The sequence below is a fragment of the Heterocephalus glaber genome, unplaced genomic scaffold (assembly GCF_053883595.1).
Source record: "Heterocephalus glaber isolate CG9 unplaced genomic scaffold, H.glaber_assembly_v1.0 deba00000768, whole genome shotgun sequence".
Taxonomy (NCBI): Eukaryota; Metazoa; Chordata; class Mammalia; order Rodentia; family Bathyergidae; genus Heterocephalus; species Heterocephalus glaber.
The window spans coordinates 12,557,827-12,577,213 of record NW_028258162.1 but is presented as its reverse complement, the minus strand read 5'-3'; the positions used below and the strand labels follow the sequence as shown (position 1 = coordinate 12,577,213).

Below are 19,387 nucleotides of genomic sequence, written 5' to 3'. Positions count from 1 at the left end.
CAGGTGACAGGGAGAGGATTCAGGAGAAGAGAGAAGAGCCGAGATGCCACGAAGCCAGTGTGTGCCTGGAAGGATACAGCAGACGAGGGCTTGCGAAGTGTGGTCGAGATTCTGTATTTTATTCCTAGTGAGATGGAAGGATGCTGAAGGGATCCGAGCAGCGAAGTGAGGGAATCTGACTGGTAATTCAGAACCCAGGGCGCAGAAGTGGGGCAGGGAGGTAGGGTGGGAAAATAGAAGGTGGGAACCTCCGCAGTTACGGTTCTGGGGACAAGGCAGTCCCATTTGTGACGTGCTCTGCGGACAGTGGGGTGGCCTGGACATTCGACGGAAGGCAGCAGGCGTACTGCCGTGGAGCCGGGGCTGGCCTCAGAGGTGACTTTTCATTCTCACTCCTGTCCTAGAATCCGGGCCTGGGCAGCTGTAGGGATGGAGGCGCTGGTTATCAGGGCGGGAAGACCAAGAGCCCCGTTTTCCTCAGGGGGAGAAGGGTCGGGAGTTTGGACCTGCTGAGCCTGAACTAAAAGTGAAGCTATCCGGGACACAGCCGGGACCCAGTGTGCTCTCCAGAGGGGCAGGGGATCTGGCAGCAGGCGCAGAACAAGCTCTTGGGAGAAGTTCCGCCCAACGTCAGAGCGGGAACACGAGGGCACCCAGGGAGAAGTGTTGGAAAGCGGCCCTCCGAGAGCACGGGGCTGCACGTAATGCCGTCTGCCTCGTCGTGACAGCATGAAACCCTCACAAACGTGATGCCCGAGCTTGGACTTCTCAGCCTCCGAAACGGTAAGCCAAAATCATCAACAACTTTTCTTTATAAAAACACTTAGTCACAGGTACAGTATTTTGTAATAGCAACACAAAGCAGAATAAAAATATGCTGAAGTGGTTCACAGAGCATCTGAAGGTGAAGGATACTTGCTTTTGCGTTTTCCGTTTGCTGTTTTGTTTTGTTTTGTTAGTACTGGGGATCGAACTCGGGACCTTGAGCTTGCAAGGCAGGCAGCAGAACCACTGAGCTAAATCCCCAGCCCTCTGTTTGATTATTTTTAACACAAAGTTTGCAGATTCACAATAGTTTTGAAAATTTAGCACAATATGTAGAATGAAATAAAAATCATCCAATCATTTTTAAATAAACATCTTTGAGATTTTGGTGTTTATCTTTCTCAGAATAGTCATTTGGGTATATGCTTGCATTGTTCCTTAGTTAGGATGATTTGAATTGTAGTTTGGATTTCTTTCTTTTCGTGGCAAAAATTTTCACATGGTATAATGTACAGACATTAAGGGCTATATTGATACTAATCAGATGTATAATAATGTATTTAACTCTCCCATGCTTTCTGAATGTTTAACTAGTTTTCTGGATCGAAGTAATTAATTATGCTGCAATAAATGTGTTGGTCATTGGTACAGACATCTTTACATTTCTAAAGAATAAGATTACTGGGTCAAAAATAATCTCTTAATTCTCAATAACTATTAAAAACTATTGCCAAAAGATTTTGATACTGTACTATCAATGTAATAACTTTGCCTTTAATGTTGGCACATTACAAATATTTAACAATCTAATAAGTGAACACTGACACTTTACCTTCCTTTATATTTAATTATCTTTGTTTATTAATCAAGGTAAATGCTTCTGTTGGTTGGCTGGTTGTTTATAATCTTTCATTAGTTAGCTGTTCTACCAATGGTTGACAATTTTCTCCATATATCTATTGAAAGGTTCTTATTTGCTTTTGCCTTAGTAATAAATAACTATGTACATGGTGCTGATTTTTGTCTTTTTTCCCACTCTGACAATTGCCATGGTATCTTGGATGTTTATAAATTTGGCGGGGGGGAAGCTGAGGAGGTCATGGGTGCCAGAAAGAAACTTCATAAGTCATCAAATCTCTTCATTTTATGATTTAAGACATTTGTTTTGGGAACTTTACATAACTTTTTCAAAATAGGGTAACTAAGTAGCGCCCAACTGAGATGAGAAGACAGAGCTCTTGGTCACTGAGACAGAGTTCTTTGGTGATATAGGTGCAGTGTTAAGCAGATACACAGCATCTTTATCATCTCCGAAAAGAATCATGTGAAAGAAGCATTGCTATTCCCGTCTCATAGAGAAGATAAGTAAATCGCCCTCATTTCATAAACACTTAATTGCAGAAGAACTGAATTGCCAGTGTGTCTTATTCTTAACAGACACTCCCAAGAATGTTTAGAGAACTCCAAGTAGTCAAGCTGCAACCATGAGCCCTATAAAACCAGCAGAAGGGCATCACATGCCGCACATTCACAAGAACCGATGGTGTCTTGTGTGAAGTCTGGAAGCCGGATGGCCTTTGTATGTGTAGAGGCAGACAACTGATAGGCATCTGCAGACAGCTTGCCCAGGAGCAGAGAGCAGATGTTCAGTGAATCTCCATGTCTTTCATATCCCTTCCCTGGATGTCTGTACTCAGTGGGAGAGCAGAGACCTGCGTGCTGGGCTCTCTATTGCACTCCCAGAGCCCACGACAGCATCAGTCACAAGATATGTGACTCAAAGCAACTCGTCTCTCTATAAGCCTTGAGCTAAGCCTTGACTTCCAGACTGGCCATCCGCTGACTACATTTCAAGAAGCTATGCTGGCCCAGGAGAACCCTGTCAACACAGCTGTATTCCTTGTCCATTAATTACACTGTAAATGTAACAAAGAATTTTATGTATTGCTCACCACAAATATTTTTACCTAGACTTATTGAAAGCTACTCTAACATAAAGTCGGGGACCAATCTCTGCATCTGTGGTGTTAAACACACTTTTCTATGTCCCTTTGTTAATGATGCGCTGCCTAGGTCAGCTCCTCTTTATTCAGAAGCTTTTCTATGTTGCCATTTAGATGCTCAGGTGTGTGCGTAGGATTAACTGCTCTCAAACCAGGGCAAGCATTATAATTGTGTGATACCCATCTTTGTACTCAGCAGACCTATGGCATGCAGAGAGGGCTTTATAGTACATGGCAGTGTTTTTTAAGAACCAGAATATTCTTAAGAAATATTTACTAGTGACCTTTAGTTGGCACAGATTACTCCAAACAAAGATATGCAACATTTGCCTCAGGCTCGTGATGGGAAAATGTTTTTGACAAGAAAAAATATTGACTTTCTAAAAAAAAAAACAGACAATGGGGTGTGTGTGAGTGTGTGTGTGTGTGCGTGTGTGTGTACTTGCTTCATGAACATATGTATGACCTTAAATTGAAGCTGGATAGTTGATTATTGCCAATGGAGAAAGGCAGGAACACTGAAATTTTTGGTGTCAAAATGTTTCCCTTTATTTACAGCAAAGTAAGCCAGCAGTCCTTATTATACCCCATAAACAACACCAACAACAAAAAAGCACCCCATAAAAATTAAATTGTGAAATCTGAATTATTTATGTGATTTCATTTGGTGGATGTATTCTGTGCCATTGAGCCTAGCTTCTTTCTAATGTCATAACACGATTAGAGACTGTAATGATCTTCCAGGGATGCAAGATTTATCAGCCCTTGCAGAATGGGATGGGGGCCAACGAAGGAGATTAAGGGATACTGGTGAAATTAATCAAGTTTCTCTCTGCATATTGGCTGAGAGAATGCAGTAGGTTATTATTCAAGCATTTTACACAGTAGAAACACAATATGACCATTACCATATGTTGAATTTAAAATTACATGTTAGTCTTTTCCAAAAACAACCCCATAAAAATGTCAATACTATTGTCAACTAATGGCTTTATCCACTAAAGAAGGCGTTTATATACAGAAGGTGAAAGAGTGCTGATACTCACTAGCTCACTGGGAGACATTACATTTTAATCCTGTTACAGCAGCCAGACTGGCTGATCTGCAAACCAAAAAGACTGGTGAAGAGATGGGTAAAGAGACGCTAATGCATCTCTCTTTTCTTCACTGTAAAAGGAACTGACATCCATCCCCTCCTAGGATATGAATGGGCTGCATTCAGTGGCCTTGAAATATGAGCTTTTCCTTTTCACTTGAGGCAATATTGAAGTTTTCTGGAACAGATAGAAGCCATCATTCCAGCCCTAACACAAAATGAAAGCATCATTGTGGGAGCAATTTTGAAAATGTATGAACTTCATAAAATGTTCCTTTTTCCACAATATGAGTTTGGCTGCAGAGACAGAACATTGAAGATCAGGGAAACTACCTATTCAGGCCTCTATCCTTCCTGCCTGTTTGTATGATACTTAACAGAGAACAGAGTATTTGTCCTATAGAGTGTTCATCAATAATGAGAAATAAATATATCACCTATACGCCATGCAAAACATGACATTGTCTATGCCGTGAAAAATGAGCTAGCTACCAGCAAATTTAGAGGTATTTCCCAATGAAGCTGTCACACAGTTACATTTATTGCTAAAATCATATTCTCAATTTCCAGTGGTGAGGCTTAAAAACACTCTCCATTAGATCCACATCAAAAGTGACGACCTCATCACATCAATAAAAAAATGAAAAATGAATCCGCTGATTATAATTTTTTTTCTTTCCAAAATGAACCAGCAACTTCAATGCACTCCAGAAGAAAATAAACACCAAAAACAAAGTAACCCTATAAACTGTTGTGGGCACATAGCTGATGAATCTCGCAGGATTTTTTTAGGTTTCAAAATAAAACCAACATGGGTGGCCTTAAAGAAATCAAATTTTGTTGAGACTCTAGCTTTGTTGTCATCACCAAGAATACCAAGAATCTCAAATTTTCTCTCCTGACAGAGCCAAAGTGATCTTAATTCTTCTCAGTGGAGGCTACAGTGGAGTAAACGAGTTCTTGGTCCCTCAGGTAAATGAGCTCTGACCCGCTGGCAAGTGTTCAGAGAAACATGTAAGTGAAAAACCCCAAAAGGTGCTCCAAGTTTGTGAAGTGTTTCAGAATTGTTCTTCAATTAGCATTCATTCTTTCTTCAACTCGATAGAGAATTTTCTGTCTAGAAGAAGCACATCTTCTTCTTCCGCAGAGAGATTTATACACCCATGCACAAAAAGCTGTTGTAAAACTCAAGTCGATCTTTATATAAATTTGAGGTGGCACACATTTGTTCATAGAGTGTTTACGTGTGTGTGTGTGTGTGTGTCTTACACAGTGAGGATTATATAAGATAATTTGACCTGTGGATGCAAGAAGGACAAAATAGAAATGTGCTAATTTTTAAAATTCTTACTTCAAAATAGTTGTGGATTCACAGGAAGTTGAAAAGATAAAGCAGAGTGGTTCTGTGGCCCTTCTCCAGCTTCCTCCAGAGGGGACCTCCCACGTGATCGTAGCACAGTGCAAACCAGGAAGCCGGCGCTGACACAGGTGTGCACTTGGTTCTGGGCCCCTTTGTCACCTGCACAGATTTGTGTGGTGGTCACTGTAGGGGACATGAAGGCTATGTCACCACCTGAAGCCAGGTTCACCTGAAGCAAAGTGAGATGGAGGAACTGTGTCCCCCAGAAAGGTATAACCTCACCTCCAATACCTGTGAGTGTGACCCTATTTGGAAATAAGGCCTTTGCAAATGTAATTGAGGTAAGATGAGGTCATACTGGAGTAGGGTGGACCAAAACTGAATTACGGTGTCCTCATAAGAAGAGTCCCAGGTGTCTACACGGGCAGACCACAGGAAGATGGAGACAGAGCTCAGAAGGATACTTCTGCAGGCCAGGGGTGCCAAGGACTACCAAAACTTCCAGAAGCTGGAGGAAATGAGAATGTTTCTAGAGGGTCCCCCAGGGCCTCTAGAGTTTGCGCAGCTGTCGCAGCCATGATTGTGGGGTGCTAGCCTTCCAAACTGTGAGAGAATACATTCTACTTGTGTGAGCCACCGAGTTCGTTATCTAAAAACTTAACACTGCTTTACAGTCACACACCTCCTCACCGTGCCCCAGCATCCCTGACCGCCACTAATCTATATTTTGTCATTTACAACTCTTATGTAAGGGCTGGGAGTACAGCTCGGTGGTACAGTGCTTGCCCAGCACGTGTGAGAAAACGGCATGCGAGTAAATCCCTTCCTGGGAACGTGACTGAGGCAGGCCTTGCCCGCCTCGGTCACCTCCGAAGGTGAAGCTGCCGGCCTCCATCAGATTCCCACATGCCCTCTAAATATCTACTGGAACTTCCATTTAAAACTGCCTCCAGTTCCACGAGAAATCACCGACAATTGCATTTCGCTAATCACACACATGCTCCCAGCCTTGCTTACGCGCAGCTCTCGAAATGGCAGCAAGTTAGTCGAACATTCCCTATTCACCATCCTTGCCTGGAGCTAATTGTGGTTCCTTCAAAAAATCAACTGCACCTCATAGAACACAAAAGTTCAGAAGAAAGCATCTAAAAATAAAAAAACAGACTCTAAAAATACACGTCATATCTCAAGTGGCCTCAGTCCGACCCATTTTTCAGGAGGCAACGGATTTTCAGCGTCAGTTACATTCCTGTAAAAATACAAACGCATTGCTTCATTTTATTCTCCCTGAAAAGAGGTACTATTTAATTAAACATGCTACAGAAATTTACTTGATTCACTTTTTCTATTTTAAAAATGCTCTTTTCCAGATTTCAGTTCAGCTAGCGGCCTCCCATTTCATTGCTAGAACTTCACACGTCGCTGTTGGCCCGGAGGAGAACGCGGGTACACAGCAAAAGCATGGATCGCGCACATCCACGTGGGCCCCTCTTGAACTACCACTATAAAATATGGGAAAAGTTCTTTGGGGAAATATAAACATGCAATCGTTTTTAAGAAGAGAGAAAGAAGAGAGAATAAAGAGCACTACATTTTGGAGGCTAAGCAGAGCAAGTTCCACCTCTAATATTCAGGCATACCAGGTTATTCAGGTCTTTCTCTTTGAAAATAAAAAAGGCTGACTGAACTCTAAAGAAGCATAGTACTGAGAAATGACTAACAAGATAGAGGCTAATTATCCTGAGAGAATACAAGCCCGTAACAGAGTTTAACCAAGCACAAAACAGCCCTGGTGCTGAGGGCACTGGCCAAACCAAGCAAGAGTAAACTGAAATTTTACTAATGCTTCAAGTCAGGGACCCACACAAGTGGGCGCCCGATGACGGGAAGTCGTGGCCCTCCCTGGTGCAGTTACCTTCAGAAAGGGCCCCACTCTGAGTAGCAAAGCCGCCTCCACTCCCAAAACCAGAATCAATTTGTGCACTTGGACTAAAAGAGAATGTCCTAAAGCTGACCACGGGGAGATACAAAACAAGATCAAGCTAAGACAAAGTGAAAAAAGGCAGCAAAATCCGCCTCCGTGGGATGTTGAGATCTGCCCTTCCAGTCAGGAAGAGAACGGGAAGTAGCGCCCTGGACGCCCGTCTCAGCGCCCACGCTCCAGGTGCTTGTACGAGAGCACGGTGAGAAGAATAAGCAAAAGGATTAAAAAGGAACGAACAGAAGTGTCTGCGTTTCTACACTATGTGATGGAACACGCCCAGAAAACTGTTCAAGAGTGAGTGAGAGGCTTTGGTGCCTTCTGAGACCGACCGTCACGGCAGAGCAAGGGAGGAGCCCGGGCTCGGGCGGAGGGCGCAGGGTGCGGAGCCCTGGGCGGCGCGTGGGGGCGGGGTGAGTCCCTCGGGCGCGGAAAGGCCGGGAAGGGCTTTGAAGATGCGAGGGCCGGTGCGTGGCGGGGCGGGGCGGGGCGCGACGTGACACTGGTCTCCTCGGTGAAAAGTCCTCAGGGCTCTCCCGGGGGCAGGCGGAGCCGCGGGCGGGACGGGGCGGGGCAGCGGGACGCGGGGCGCCGGGGGGCCGCCTGCGAGGCTCGCGCTGCGTCCCGCGTGGACGTCGGGTCCAGGAGAAAGGGAAGTCCACGGTTAGTTTCAAGTCTGTTTCTCCAGTGAAGACGAACGAGGACGACCTCACTCGTAGAAATGGGGCGGGGCGGACGCCGAGGCGGCACCTGCGCAGAGGCTGTGACCGGCGCGGCTGCTGAGCCCCGCGCTCCGTGCCCTCCTCGCTGGCCCTGGGCCCGGAAGGCCCGTGGCCCCCTTCCCCCATCTCTGTCCGGAATCACACACGCCCACCCCAGGAGAGCTTTCGGCGCCCCCTCAGGACCCTCCAACAGCCTGTGCCGCCTTCTCCAAGGCTCCTGGAGGAAAGCCGGCCCGCCCGTGTCCGCTGCGCCCATCCCTTGGTGTCTGCCCTGGGCCCCATGCCTCTCACTCCCTCAAGGACATTCACCCGTTCTCTTCTGCGTCCTTACGTTTTCTCTCTCTTTTGCATGATTCCCAACAGCAGAAGACAAAATGCGGCGTTCCGTTGTTTGTTTTAAAGATCAGTCCGTTTACACCGCACCCAGTGACTGTTGTCTCCCGTCCCCTGTGGCAGAGCTTTAGCTGTCCACCACACTAGGCGGTGGGTAGTGGCACGATGTCAGGTCTCTGGGGGAGGAAGACACCACACCTTGACCCAAGAAGCCAGAGAGCCACGCAGCGGTCGGGCTCACCCTTACAGTAGCCTGCGCTTTGAGAGACATCAGGAACCCCGTGACAGCTGTAAACGTGGCTTCTTAGGCAAGCGCATCCCGTGACTTGAGGGCCTCCCACTGGGCTCTGCCTCTTGAAGGCCCTTCTACTTCTCACACCACCACGCGGGGAATTAGGCACAGCCCTTGGTGGACACACTCAAATCGTACCCAAATTGTGGCGGAAATGCTAGCACTATGGACACTAGTAAGCAGCTGCCGAATTATCCATGTGTGTTGTTCCTGTTCCTTTCTTCCTCTTCTCCTACATCCCCCCTTCCTCCTCCTTCCTTGGGTTGCTTTTGCTCCTGCTGGTCCATGAAGACAGTTTCGCCAAGCTCACCAGCATCACCCACGTGACTGATCCCAATTAGCTAATTAATTGCCCTCCCCTGACTTCTCAGCACCATGGCACATGCCGGGCCAGTCCCATCTTCCCTCCCATGGCTTTTCTCACCAGTTTTTGAGGATTTCACACCTCTTAACTTTCCTCCTGCTTCACTTGCTGTTGCTCACTCTTCTTTGCAGGTGGATTAAATGTTTAGAGAAAGGGTTGAGGCTGGTGGAGGCTTGCTGATGCCAACAGTTCCACATGACCAGTGATGTCTCACCGGAAGGAATCACGGGTCAGGGTAGGGCTGGTGCAGACCTTCGGAGCAGCGAGAACATGGACAGGACCTGGCACATCATGTGGAGACACTGCTAATGAGCATGCTTGGCAGGGTGGCTGGTCAGTGGCTTCAGAGCAGAATATGAGCCATCAGGTATAAGCAGAGCCTGCGCAGGGGGCTCCTTGGGCCACCACAGAGAGGAGCCCACTCTAGGGAGAGGGTGTGGTGTGCTGGAGAGTTGTCCTCTCCCTTCTGAGGAGCATGAGAAGTTCTTCCAGCCTCCCGAAATGCTTCTCAATCACTAGTGAAGACGGCGTTCATTATGGAAATCCCAACTCTCTTACCATTGAGTAACCACATGGAAGGGAAAGTTGAAAGTCCTGATGCACGTGTTTCATTATCACACACTGTTTTATTTCATCATCTTTCACTTCATTCAGCACTTATTCTGCCATCTCTTTACTGAACTTCGTATTTTTAGCACTTAACACTCTCAACCTTCTGTTTTGGGTTTGGTCTTTTTCTTTTTGCTTTTGTGTTTTTTGTCTTCTCTATTTGTCTTCATGGACTTGCTGTGGACTCATGTTGGGATGCTAGGTGGATGCTAGGTGGTGCTCTTTGGCTTTCAATTTCTTCCTCTGTAAATTAGAGTTAATAATGGCTTCAACTACCCTAGCTGGTTACTGTAAAATTAAGATAAAATAAGAGTAATGAAAAGATCAATGGTAAAAATTAAGGACCATACAAAGATAGTATATTGTTACTTAAATATAAATACTATATAATACTATATACTATATAAAATATAATACTATTTATAATATATATAATATATAAATATATAATACATAAAATATAATACTATATACTATAAATATTGTTACTTAAATCCTCGGGCTAACTTTGTGTTTAAGGATTCAAAGAGCAAATTAAGTAATGTCACAGATTGCATAGCAACTATGGGTTCTTCCATATCATCTATTCTCTCTCTGTTGTTCATCCTCTGTGTTTATTGGAAATAAACAGCACGTAGTATAGCCACATGCTGTCGCTGAAGAGCTAATGTGGATATATCCTCCTAAAATTCATTCAGTAAAAGTCTAATTCAAAAGAGAATTGAGAAAATCAGTTCTTAAAAATAAGAACAAGGAAGATGCATACTTTTCTGTAGGAGAATTGTATGTCCTTTATTTAAAACCGAAGAGTCCTCTAAGAATCAAAAACAATAACTCAGGTGTACTGAGGAAACACCCGCAGATAAGTTTATAGGAAATGCACTGTAGTACTACAAAATTTTGCTTAGGTTTAAGAACCCTAACAAAAGAGATTTAAATCAGTGATGAACCAAAAGATTATCACATTGCAGTCACCTCTCTACCAAAGCCAACTTGAAGCAAAAGCCTTTATAGGAACTTCACATCAAAGAAAAGCTTTATCAGCTCCATCTAACTTCAGTTTAGCTTGCAGAAATGATTGACTTTTCCTCAGACACTAGGGCTTTTCATGTATGTGTGTGTGCATGTGTGCAGGGGGGTGGGAGAGCGAGAGAGTGAGACAGAGAGAGAAGTAGATACAGAGGTGATCAAAATGCAGGAGATGAGGCTTAGGGAATTGTTTTATTTCGTGACAATTTTAAAACATTAATATTATTTAAGTGGGTTGTATCTCTCAGGCCTATTTTTAACAATAATTATTTTAAATGGAAATGTATTACAAGAAAATATAACTATCCTTTAGATATCTTATAGACATTATGCTAAGAGCATCCATTAATAATTCAAAACACTTCACTTTCATTTCCTTTCCTCCCATTGTTTAATACTTAAGATGTTAATGTGAAGAGAACAGATTATGCAAATAGTGTTCATCCATTAGTACATCAAACTAACAGAGGAAGTGGGCTGTCGACCCTTCTACGATAATCATTAACAATAAAGTAGGAAGTGGAAGCAATGCCTGTCTTATTAGGATAGTCTTTCTGATTAATTCTGGCTTCTTACCAGTTGTGAGCTTTCACAATAAAAGTATCCTTTCTACTTGCACAATTCTTTCTCCCTTTCTTCTGGAGCCTGGCCAGGATGCTCATGAGCAATCGTAACCACAGTTTACCAGGGAGACTTTCTCATAAACATTGCAAACGGCCTGCACTGGCCCTGCCCTGACCCCCCAGGGCCCACCCACCTCTCCACTGGTAAGTGCCAACAGCAGTTCCATTTTCTATTCATGAAATCGTTGGAGATTAGTGAAACCTCTGTGAGATGTAATAACAAATGACTGTAACACAGAATCATCTGGTTTACATGATAATTCATATGCCAGTGAGGCTTTGTACATTGACTCCTCTCTGCATTTTCCATAAGCTTCAAAATCATTACTGGCAAGAAGTGTTACTTACACAGGAAAGCATTACCAGGAGGAAATCCACTCCACTTAAGTAGTGCGATGCGCCACTTGACGAATTTAAATACCTTGGGATTTAACTAGGTCCTTCTCCTCCCACTTCAAGTAGATTACGAACCTCTAAAGCCAGAATCTGGAGAGCATTACATAGCTGGATGAATGTGAGGGGTGTACACGTCTGTTTGCTTATTATTCACTGAAACCTCCATCCTTATTCACCCTTGAATATTTAAATCCATATAGGTCATAGTTGTACTCCAGAGACCAGTAGCACAAGCAATGCACAGTGCATGCTAAACCTCTGCTTTTATGCAAATAAAGACCCTTCACTTTTACCCCTACTATTAACTTAATTAGCCTAATTTCTCTGAATGCTAGCTTGCTGGCTCCAAGCTAAGAAGATTGGCTGAGTCCTTTCTTTCCTAGATTGTGCCGACTAAAATGAATGCAGGCACAGTAAGAGAAGGAACCAAAGCATCCTCAGCAAAAGCAGGAATTAGGAAGAACTCGTGTTTCTGCCGCCAGCAGCAAGGACATTGCTCATGGAATCACAAGACACAGCTACTTAAGAGGAAATGCAGATTTTGCTTTAACCTAATGAAGCTTTGTCATTTTTAAAGGACATCACACTGTGATCACCTAAGTACATTAAAAGATAATAGTAGCTAGTGCTCTGTGTGCTATTTTTAGCACAAAGCATAACATAAAATCTAAAGTTAGGCAATATGATCTTCATGTCTCCAGAGGGTCTCATTAAAATGAGTTGTTTCCCTCCAAAGGTTAACTCAGTAAGCAATGTTTAAATTTCTTAATCAGGCTATGCAGAGTCACCATGCAAGGAATATTTTTTAAAACAAATCTATCAGACTGTGGCCTGCACCACAGCAGTAAAAGACCACCATCTTAAAATGTAAAGAGGAAATGTACACTGCAGAAATATGTTTGGAATTGTCAATGTTCTAACTGAAGATTAAGAAAGGTAACTCTTCAGCTAGAGAGTAACCATTGCATCAAATTGTACAGCGTTTTGTATAAGCCAAGGCCAGCCTAATAACATTTTACCATATAATGAAGTTGTGAACATTAATCTTTGTTTTGAACCCAGGTTGAGTATCACTGCTTTAAATAGAAAAGGTCGGGATTCTGAGAATAAGGCCAGTTCTAAATTAGTCAGAATTGTTTTTGTAACTGCCAAATAGGCAAACCTCCGATAAAACAGAGCTCATTTTCCCAATGTTATTTCAATATCCCACACAATTTTTCATTGCTGAAAACATTCCCAGCATACCCCCATGAATAAGTCCCTGAAACACTGAATAAATAAGGCGCATCCTACGATGAATGGCAATATTCCATTTCCTGCAATCGAAATGCAAATTATTTTATCTAATTGTGGCTGTGCTGGGCTTCTGACCCACCAAGCCATCTACGCAGTTTTTCTGTATCGAAATGAGCCCTGGGTGCTTCATTCCTTTGCAGATACAAAAAGCTACTGGGCTGCAGGTTACATGATTATGTTGTTGTGACTTACAGAACAAGCCTCCTTCAAACATGCTGCCTGAAACTGAAAATTATAAGGGCAGCTGTGCTCCAACAGAGCTGCTGAACAGGAGACCACGCTACCAAGATGTTTTCCTCAGACCTTCTTGAGAATCCTAACAAGTTCTGCCAACACATCTGTCTGCTTTGCTTGAGATGCAATTCTTTGTTCTGGAGAGGATCGCAGCTATGTAAAACAGAAATTCCAAGTTGATTCAATGTCTTAAAAACTGTCTAAGAAAACTGGACAGTTTATTGGCCATCTCACAGGGCTTGAATTATATCAGTGGGCTGACTGAAATCAACAGAAAGTTGAAAAATGCTCCACTGGCTGAGTTGATCTAGACATTGGACTGAAATTACTAGTCCGGTTTGTGATATGACGGGCTGTTTGTCCCTCACAAGGACAACTTTGAGTCAGAACAGTTCATGAACTCTCTGAAGAGCTTGATGTGATGCCACTTTATTGCCATAATATTCCTGAGGCCCAGGTCAGACTCTTGATTCCTTGGGTCCCAGTTGTCTGGATTCAGCTACGTGCCCACATTGGAAGTTAGAAAAAAATAATATAAGAAGAAAAATTATTGACTTTATTGACAGCTTGGCCAAAACTTTGCAAAAGTCTTCCCCAAACCTACGGGAGCATTACAGTTTATAAGAGGCACCATTTATGTAGAACCAGAGCTAAGAAATATACCTCTGTTGGCTCAGACACACTGTGGACCCTGGAGTGCAGAGGAGACGAGAGAGACATCATATGTCTGGTTTCTGTATTCTGTGTTCTTTGACACCCCCAAACCAGGGCCAGAGTCTTGGGGAGCAGTTTCTGCTCAGCCTCTGGTCAACTTCCATTTTCAGCATGAGATGTTGCCTGTAGGAAGCTGGGGTGGAGCAATAGTTTAAAGAACAGAATAATAGGACAATGGCTGAGAATGAGAAAAAAACCCATAAATTTCTCATTTTAAAGGAGCCTCATTACAATTAGAATGATGAAGCGGCATTACATTAAAATGGCTGTGGTTCCATGACAGTAAGTCATTTCACAGCAAAAGTCTCGTGTGCAAAGACTTCCAGACTAAACAGACCTCAGGTCTCAGAAAACAGCAACCCAGGAAGGCACACAGTAAATACTTCTCAAATAAGGTAGGACCCACAATGACCTGGCCTTCACTGAGTGGCATGTCAGGCTCAAGGACAAGAGACTGACTGACAGGGAGAGGCTATCAGTGGTGTATTTATGAGGCCAAGGGAAAGTCATTCACCCAATTTTTCATGGTGCATACCATAGACTAAATATTTGTGTTTCCCTTAAATTCATGTGTTGAAATCCTAACCTCAAGGTGATGGTATTAGAAAGCAGGGCCTTTAGAAGGCAATGAAGGTGGGCCTGTCATGAGTGGAGTTAGAGTCCTGATAAGACAGGCCCTAGAGACCTGTCTTTTTAATTCCACCATGGGAAGACACAACAAGAAGGCACCTTCTATGGAACAGGAAGCAACCCTCACCAGGTACCAAATCTCCTGGTGCCTTTTTCTCAGACTTCAAGCCTTCAAAGCTGTAGGAAGTAAGTATCTGCTGTTTAGAAGTCGCCCAGTCTTTGGTACTTTATTACAGCAGCCCCAGTGGACCAAAGCAGGACATCTTTGCATTTCTCTAAGCTTCAATTTTAGGAAAAAAATCAAATATATTTGTGTATTCTAATGTATCAACACTGTATGTGTTTATTCTATATGCCATGGAAAGTAAGACCAGATGAGTTCATTCGTTCAGTATGCACAACTTTGCTGCCTATTATATAGCAGGTATTGAACAAGATGCAAAGTAAGGCATTTTTGAACTATGTCATGTAAAAACATTTCAAGCCCCCAGAGGCCTGTACATCAGTAAGTGTAGACTGGACTGAATCACTAACTATATATTTCCACTCACACTCTCCCCCATTCACACTTGCTGAAAACAGAGGGTACAAGGGAGTCGTACAAGGCACTCACTGCCTTACCGTATGCAAAGTTAGAGACGGCAGAAAAGCCAGGGTTTCTGATAAGGACCAGATGATCAAACTTAGATGTGAACCTATCCATGATTCATGAATATTTAGTGGTCCTGAGAAAGAGCCAAGCTAGGAATTCAGATCAGAAATATTTTACTCCACTACCAAATTGCCCATAAAATACATTTTAATAAAACAGGAACATTTCTACCTTTACAAAACATCAGAGCACAGGGTTTAAAACCTCTCTTTGGAAAAGAGAAAGAAAATCTCCAATTTTCATACTCTCAAGGTGAGACACGTGGCATCCAGGCACAAAGTGTTATTGAAATAAAAGATTTATCACAAGTGAAGAGAGAAACACAGCGAGAATTAAATGCTGCTCACACCAGGTAGGCCGAGAGAATCTTTCAGCCTCACTTGGAATTCTTAGGGTTTTATTAATTCTAATCCTTATTTTATGTCACCCTGGCCAATTCATGGACGAATCCAGAGTGACTGGCTGTGTATTTTACATGCATCCCTGTTAGCCCTTTGATGTAGATGGATTTTCCTTATTGTAAAACTTTGCATTTGTATATATTTGCCAACTGTCTGGTGTGGTTCCCAGGCTTGTCTACCAGTCGCCGGTCACCCGCTGCAGCTACTATCACTGCAGCTTGCCTGCTACTCCCTGATGCCTCTGTGGTCCAGGATACCTCATTCGAGGTCCATTCCAAGGGGCAGCATGTGTGTGTCCCAGATGCTGCCAGCCACTGGGTCCTGAAAAGCAGAATATGACTTTGGGCGCATAAGCAACACATCAGACTCTCAGGAGCAGCTCGTGGTTCAGAATAAGCCACTCACACCATGAAGCACAGAGAAGCTGGAAGGGCTCACAGTCAGTCGGTGCACACTAGGGACAAAGCGTTGGAAGTGAGACAGCACCAGGCATGCCTGCCTTGCCCTCTTCAGTGAATCATTTTGTCATTCGTGCAAGGGGAAGGAGCGAGAGTAGGAATCCCGCTAACAAAATTCATGCCCCTTCAGAGATTTCTCAAGAACTTGGACAAACTTCTGAAATACATTTTTTACAAAGTGTTTGCAGTAGTCTTGCACCTATGCATTGAAGCATGCTAAGAACACTGATTTAGAAATCAATAAATTATGTAGGATACCCCGTGAGATACGCACAACCAAACTCGAATTCCCTTCCAAGCGATAGTTAAGTGTGGAAGGGGCATCACAAGTCTCTATGCCCCAGAGAAAAGGGGTACCTGAACTGCTTAAAACCTGACTTTCGCCAGCTAACATTCAGAATTTAGAAGATGCTACCAAACCTAGGGTAGAAGAAAAGACCTAGGATGGGAACTAGAGGTTTTTGTCCTAACTTATTTTTTCAGAAGATTCTGTGAGAACTATTTTCTTATATGCTTTCTTGGTGTCTCTGTATTTTCATTTTTCAAATGACCACAGAAATTAAACATTCCCTAGCACCAGGAAAGGCACACCAGGCTGCACCTCTTGTTGTTGGCACACTCCACTGAATTGACAAACTTCCTGTGCACCCTCACCTCAAATCCATGAACAACAAAGATAAACACGGGCATCGGGAGCTTCAGGCCTGCTGCCTGCTGTGGGAGAAGAGTCACAATTCTCTATTTCCAAGTGTTTCTCAGACCACCAAAAACTCAACAATGGTTCTCACTTTTTACATTTTATGAAAGAAGGTGCATTCTGATGGCTCTGTTGATAATATATTTGTGGCTTCTGTAACTATGATAACTTTTGTGAGGGTTTTATAAGAATGAAAGTTCTGAATCAACATTGTTTTCCTTTTGCAGAGGAAAACTGTATGGTTTGGGGGTAAATGACTCAGAAATTCACCAGGTGGATCCACCAACTTGACAGCCTGTAGGTGTGTGTGTGCAAGTGTGTGCATGTGTGTGTGTGTCAGTGAGGAGGAGTGCCATAGCCAAAGTGAGATGGGCACAGCAAGGCACAGCGTGACAATTCTAGAATTCTGTTTCAGTTCCGGGAAGATTCCTGATTGGTCCTGATTGGAAAATCCCTTGTAAGAGATTTGAAGAGTCAGCTGAGGAGAAAACTAGTAGTTGCGATACCACTGTGACTTCCATTTGCTCATCCCTAAAGGACAGTGACCACTTGCATGTATCAGCACTGATGTGAAATTTCATCAAAAAGTAAGATGAGAAAAGTTAGGTAAATAAAACTAAAAAGCCCATGTCAAACAGAATACAGCAAATCATCAAAAATCATACATCATGGACCGGGGATTTAGCTCAGTGGTTTCACTGCCTGCTGCGCAAGCACAAAGACCCGAGTTCGATCCCCAGTACCAAAAAAAAAATCATACATCATGACCAAGTAGGCTTCATCCCAGGGATGCAAAGATGTTTCAACATATGCAAATCAATAAATGTAATACATCACATAAATAGAAGCAAGGACAAAAATCACATGGTCAACTCAATAGATTCAGAAAAAGCCTTCAAAATATCCAACATTCTTTCATGATAAAAATACTGAAGAAAATAGGTATAGAAGGACCTTATCCCAATCTGATAAAAGCCATTTATGACAAAGATACTGCCACCATCATATTAAATAGGTAAAAATTGAAAGCTTTCCCTCTAAAATCAGGAAAAAGACAAGGATGACCATTCTCACAACTCCTGTTCAACACAGTACTCAAAACATTAGCAAGAGAAATTAGGCAAGAAAAAAAAATAAAGGGGTTATATATAGGAAAGGAAAAAGTCATTATCATTATTTGCAGATGACATGATCCTCTACAAAGAAGACCCCAAAAAAGTCCACCAAAGAGTCTTAGAACTAATAACAAAATTCAGGAATGTTCCAGGATACAAAATCAACACACAAAAATCAATAGTGTTACTGTACACTGATAATGAACCCCCTGAGAAAGAAATTAGGGGACAATGTCATTCATAATAACACTGAGAAAAATTAAATTCTTAGGACTGAGAGTGAAAACTACAGTTCTCTGAGAAAAGAAATGAAAGAGAACATCAGAAAATGGAAATATATTCACTGTTCCTGGACAGGAAGAATCAATATAGTAAAAATAGCCATTCTTCTAAAATTGATACACATGTTCAACACAATCTCAAAATTCCAATGGTATTCTTTACAGAACTGGAGAAAACAATACTAAAATTCATATGGTATCAGAAGAGACTCAGAATAGCAAAAGTAATCCTTAGTAACTACAGCAAAGCAGGGGCCACCACAGTCCCAGAGCTGAAGGTTTATTACAAAGCTACTGTGATGTAAAAAAACGGCATGGTGCTGGCTCAAAAGCAGACATGAATATCAATGGAACTGGGTAATAGAGTGCAGAAATAATCCCAAGCACATTCAACTATTCAATCTTTGACAAAGGGGCAAAAAACATACACTGGAGGAAAGATAGCCTTTTTGATAAATTTTCTTGGGAAAACTGGCTATTCACATGCAGAAGATTGAATCTAGACCAATACCTCTCACCATGTACTAAACTAAAATCAAAATGAATCAAAGCACTATTAAAAAAACACTTAACTTGCTGGAAGACAAAATATGCAAAACTCTTGAAATCAAGCAAACTCCAGTTGTATAGGAAACAGTACCTAAAATCAGCAAATAGGGTCGTATCTAATTAAAAGGCCTCTACAGAGCAAAAGAACCAACCAACAGTGTGAAAAGACAACCTATATAATGAAGAAAATTTTTTACCAGTGATTCCTCAGATAAAGGACTCAATCTAGAAAATATAAAGAACTCAAAAAAAATAGATTCCCCAAAATAAAAGACTCAAGAAACAGGCAAGCAAAATTCACAGAACTGCAAATATGGCCAGCCAATAAATACATGAAGAAATGCTCAACATCTCTGGCCATTCGAGAAATGCAAATTAATACAACATTGGGAATCTATCTTAGCCCAGAAAGAATGGCTATCATCAAGAAATCAAATAATAACAAAGGCTGGCGAGGCTGCAGGGAAAGAGGAACCCTTCTGCACTGTTAACTAGTACAACCACAATGGAAATCTGTATGGAGATCCTCAAAAAACTGGAATTAGAAATTCCACTTGACTCAGCTATTCCTCTTCTAGGTATCTTCCTGAAAGACTTAAAGACATAATATTATAGAGATGCATGCACACCCATATTTACAGCAGCGCAACTCATTATAGCTAAATCTGAGAAGCAATCTAAATGCCCATCAAGAGATGAATGGATGAAGAAAATGTGGTATTACACACAGTGGAGTAGCACTCTGCCATATAGGAAGACAAACGAGTCATTTGTAGGAAAATACATA

At 42.5% G+C, this 19,387-nt stretch overlaps 1 long non-coding RNA gene across 2 annotated transcripts; it reads left to right on the top strand.

Annotated features, from left to right (window-relative positions):
* The first annotated feature begins 270 nt into the window (after positions 1–270).
* On the top strand, positions 271–6,438 carry LOC110344906 (uncharacterized). 2 transcript variants are annotated; one of them, XR_002387850.2, is made up of 4 exons: positions 271–375; positions 482–783; positions 4,770–4,878; positions 5,226–6,438. It is a non-coding gene; the product is annotated as an uncharacterized LOC110344906 (long non-coding RNA). The 2 variants fall into 2 exon arrangements; XR_015449695.1 differs by having other exon boundaries at positions 4,770–6,438.
* The last annotated feature ends 12,949 nt before the right edge of the window (positions 6,439–19,387 follow it).